The following is a 4,647-nucleotide window of genomic DNA, read 5'->3' on the forward strand; positions in this document are numbered from 1 at the left end:
CCCTAAGGGCACCTTTTTGCTTTCTACTGTATCTGCCGGGCTTAGCAAAGCCCCGGAACTTAGGAGCTGCTCAATCAATATCTTTTGAATGAATACATGAATTACCAAGTGAATGAAACTTGAGGCAGCTATAAAGTCTGCATTCTGACTTCAGTGCATGAGGGACAACCTCTCAGACCCCTGAAAGCAGGAACCCTCCTATGACACTGTGGTAGGTCTTTTTGGAGCCCCATCCAGATCCCTTCTCCCAGGTAGGCACTCCCATCCCCCTGCTCCCGTAGGGTTGATGTCCCCTCAACAGCTGCTCCCTTCTCTGCAAAATTGCCCTCACTGATCAGGGCCGCTTCTTCTGGGGGGTCACCCCCTCCGACTCCTACCCTGGGACAGCCCATGCCAGTGATGGCTGACAATGGGGTACGAAAGGCTGGCCCCCTTATTTCAAGTCAGGGACGACCCTGAGGTGCAATTTATGCCCCAGAGCCCACTGTAGGCCAGACCAAGGGTAGACTTTACCTGAGATAACATCTCTGCCTGTCCCCTTCCCCTTCTCTCTTCTGCTCCCCCGCCCCAACCCCTTCCTTTGCTGATTTTTTTGAAAAGCACCTCCTCAATAAATCACCTGCACCAAATCCTTCTCAGGCTCTCCTTCTATGGCCCCAACCTCATATAGGCACTTCCTAAGTCTTTCATGGGCTCTAGGTTAACATCTTCCTGCTAGGGAATTGATATTTATAAAGCACCTACTGTGTGTTTGAATCCATGCTGGATACTTAATTTTTTTTTTAATTTTAGTGTTTATTTATTTTTGAGAGAGAGAGAAAGCGTGAATGAGGGAGGGGCAGAGAAGAGAGGGAGACACAGAATCCGAGGCAGGCTTCGGGCTCCGAGCTGTCAGCACAGAGCCCGACGCGGGGCTCGAACCCACGGACCGCGAGATCATGACCTGAGCCCAAGTCAGACGCTCAACCGACTGAGCCACCCAGGCGCCCCATGCTGGATACTTTATACCTATCATTTAATCCTCAAACCGCCTAATGCCATGGGTCCTATTATCATCCCCATATTATGGAGGAAAAAACTGAGGATCAGAACCAGTACGTGACCTGCTCAAGTTCATACAGTTGACAATGGTAGAATAGGGATTTGAACCCCATTCCTGGTTGGTGAGGTGATGGCAACTACTTATCATTGTAATCCAGGGAGACTATAGTTGTAATAGTACACGCACGTGCACACGCACACACACACACACACACACACACACACACACGAGAAACCAACATCGTCAGGAGTCGGGGAGGATGTTGAGGAAAGCTTCTCAGAGGAGAGCACTCCTGATCTGGAAGAATGAACAGGCGCTCTTCAGGTGAGCAAAGAAGGAGGGAGGCCACACAAGACACAGGGAACACGTGTGCAAAGGCAAGGAGGCAGAAAGAAGCAGGTCTCTCGTGTGGTTCCGGCAAGGAGTTTGCGGTACGTTGAGGGATGAGCTGCAGGTATAGGCTGGATCATCAGATCTTGAAACGTTTTGGGTGCTAAGGTAAGGAATCTGAACTTGGTCCTACAGGAACTTGGATGCCGCTGTTGGGTTTTAAGCAGCGAGTAACAAGGTGTCTCTCTGTTTAAGAAAATTACTCACGTCCGGGAGGGAAGACGGACTGGAGGGTTGTATTTTAGGGCTATGGGGATAAAGGGAAGTAGGTACATTCAAGAGAGAGAGATTTGGGAGATAAAAATAGCAGGTAGGGTGTGGGGGGGTGCTGGACATGGGAGGTGAGGGAGAAGGAGGGTCTGGATAATAATGCCCAGGTGTCTGTCTCGGGTGGGGCCCCCTGCTAAAGTAGAAGACAAAGGGGGTTCAGGGAGGAGAATGAGGAGCTCAGTTTGGGACCTGGGGTTCCCGCAGGGGGCTGTTCAGGAGGCAGTTGATAAGTGGCCCATCTCCTCTGTCGCTCGGGGCAGAGATGGGAGTTGAAGTTCCGTATCAAAAACTCTGACTCGCTCTTTGTGACAGGGTTAAATGGCAGGGACAGGCAGTCGAGGAGAACCTTGGTCACAAAAATATTGAGGGCAACGGGTCCTCACCCAGTCTCTGGCGTTGAACTTTCCTGTCCTGGGCGAGCAGGCCAGAGTTGAAATCTTTCAAATTAAGCTCTTTGGACTTCTTCAGCTTCTTCAGCATCATAGCCTCCTGTTGCCAGGCGTCACCTCTCAGCCTCGCCACCCCTGCCCCCTCCTTATCCACCCCTCTCCCACATCGCCTTACCAAAAAAAGAAAGGGAAAAAAACAAACAAACGGTGGAATGGATGATTTGGGAGCCGAAAACCTCCAAATGGGGAGGTTATATCCTCAAGACAGCAGCATCAATCACCACATTTTCATTATTAAGTAACATCGTGGTATGCTGGGCTGATTCTGCACCTTATCTGAACCTAACAGCTGTGCCCTAAATTCCAGCCGTGGCGCCTGCCTGCAGGAATTCAGTTGCCTGTGTTTAAAATGAGTGTTAGCATCTATCATTTCCCCACACCAAATGGTTTTGTGTCGGTGGTTGGCAGTGCTAATCCGTCACTGGGGTACTCCATTGCCCAGCTCGATACCCTTTTCGTCGTCGTTGGTGGGGGAGAGGACCGGGAGGCCCCCAGGATGGGGGAAATGTCACCGTGAGGACAATTGGAACGTTTGGGACTCTTTCACAGAGTAAGTTGGGGCGGTGGAGTGCAGCCATCTGTGTCTCTCGTACGCTCTGCCTTCTTATCCCACTGATTCTGATCCTGGGCACTCAAGGGTCTCGATCCTCCCTCCTCTGGGTCAGTATAGGAGCGGTGGGATTTTGCCCCCGAAGGCTTCAGGTCTTGGTGCTCTGAGGGGTCCTTCCGCTCCCAAGGGTGCAGAATCCCAGAGCATGTGTGCTGAAGAGGACCATAGACCATCTGGTCTGGTGTGCCTCAACCTTTTCTGGCAGTCAAAACCTTTTTAGGACCCTCTAACCCAGAAAAATACGCACACCGCAAAGCTTGCTAAGACGTACCAAAACTAACCTATGCTTTCATGGGGTTCATGGACCCTTGCCTGAAGATCTCAGATGCAGTTTAACCTCCTCGTTTTACGACTGGAGAGGCCGAACTTCACGAAGAGGAGGCTATTTGTCAACGTCTTCAGAGTGAATAGGTAGAATCTGGGGCAGGGTGCATGAATCGAAGGCAGTGGGGTACAGGTGAAAACACAAGGCCTTCACAGCTAAAAGGACCTGAGTTCGATTCAGCTCCACAACTGGTTGTGTGGCCGGGGCAAGGGATACACCCTCCCAAATTCCGTTTACTGGTTTTTACTGGTTGTGTGGCCGGGGGCAAGGGATACACCCTCCCAAATTCCGTTTACTGGTTTTTACTGGTTGTGTGGCCGGGGGCAAGGGATACACCCTCCCAAATTCCGTTTTCTCCTCGCTGAAATTGCACAATGATGTCTAGTGTGCAGGACGGGGTAAGGGTGAGTGTTTGATAGAGGCAGCGTGCCGTGGCCGGTGCTCTGAGGTGGGCCCACATCCCCCTTCAGAGCTGAAGGGTTTATCCCGCCAATGGGGGTGTCGTGGGCAGCAACCTACCAGCTGTCAGTCCCCGCCAGGGACGCCCTCAGCTGAAGAGACGGGCAGCCTGCGTCCAATAACTGATTCATAGGGTGGTATGAGGGCTCACCCCAACTCTGGACAACTCTGAAATCTCATTCCCGCTCGAGAACCATCCAGAGGGCTGGCTGGGGCCTCTGTGGAGGCAGTATCGCAGCTCGGCCTCCCCTCAGCCCAGTCCCAGTTCCTCCAGTGCTCATCCCCAAGTACCGACCCTGACAGTGCTCCCCAGCAAGGACCCTGCCTGCTGATCTCCATCTCGGAGGCTGCCTCCCCGGGAACCCATCTGTGGGTTCTGTGATCGATCTGTGATCGATCTGTGATATCCGTGACATATCTGTGTGTATCTGTGATGTGCGACCAGATCAGACCCCTTGGGTAGAAAGCTCTTGGTGTCTTCCTGAGGTTCTTGCTGTGGTGTGAATTTAGAAGCCAGGACTCCTGACTCCCAGCTAAGTGCTCCCCCGGACCAAAAAGCTATCAGTTCCAGTCCTTGCATCACCCCAGCCCTCTTCTCTCAGGCCACTGGCTTGGTGGCTGTTGGAAGACGATACATGGGCTCCTGTCATTCTTTCCGTTCAACCCTCTGCCTCCAGGCGTCAGGATGCCTCCAGCTGATCCAGCAGAAATGCCTGGGCTACTTGGCAAAGGGTCACTCAGGTGGCCTCCTCACTCTGTGCTCCTCCCTGGAGATGCCCCTCTTCCCCGTTTATACTCACTGCATCCTCAAGAGATACCTGAACAGTAGCAGCAAAATCTGCACCCAGGAAATTCACATATTCCACATTCAGCCAATGGTTGATGAGCACGTGCTGTGTATAAGGCTCTGGGCTCCGCTGAAAATGGTGTCCAATCTTTCTCAGGGGCTCCAGGAATAGACACACTCATTCATTAAGTTAGCTGTTCAACCAATATTTAAGGAGCCATGCCCTCTGTTGGGCCCAGGGGAGATACAGTGAGTAAGAAAGATGTGATCCCTGCCCTAAAGGGACCATAGCCTAGTGCCCCCCCATCCTGGTAG

The 4,647-nt window shown here is 52.2% G+C and overlaps 1 non-coding gene across 1 annotated transcript; it reads right to left on the bottom strand.

The window, feature by feature from the left end:
• Positions 1–900: 900 nt before the first annotated feature.
• Positions 901–985, bottom strand: TRNAP-UGG. Its single transcript has one exon. It is a non-coding gene; the product is annotated as a tRNA-Pro (tRNA).
• Positions 986–4,647: the final 3,662 nt, after the last annotated feature.

Source organism: Panthera leo, chromosome A3 (genome assembly GCF_018350215.1).
Source record: "Panthera leo isolate Ple1 chromosome A3, P.leo_Ple1_pat1.1, whole genome shotgun sequence".
In the NCBI taxonomy this organism is placed as follows: Eukaryota; Metazoa; Chordata; class Mammalia; order Carnivora; family Felidae; genus Panthera; species Panthera leo.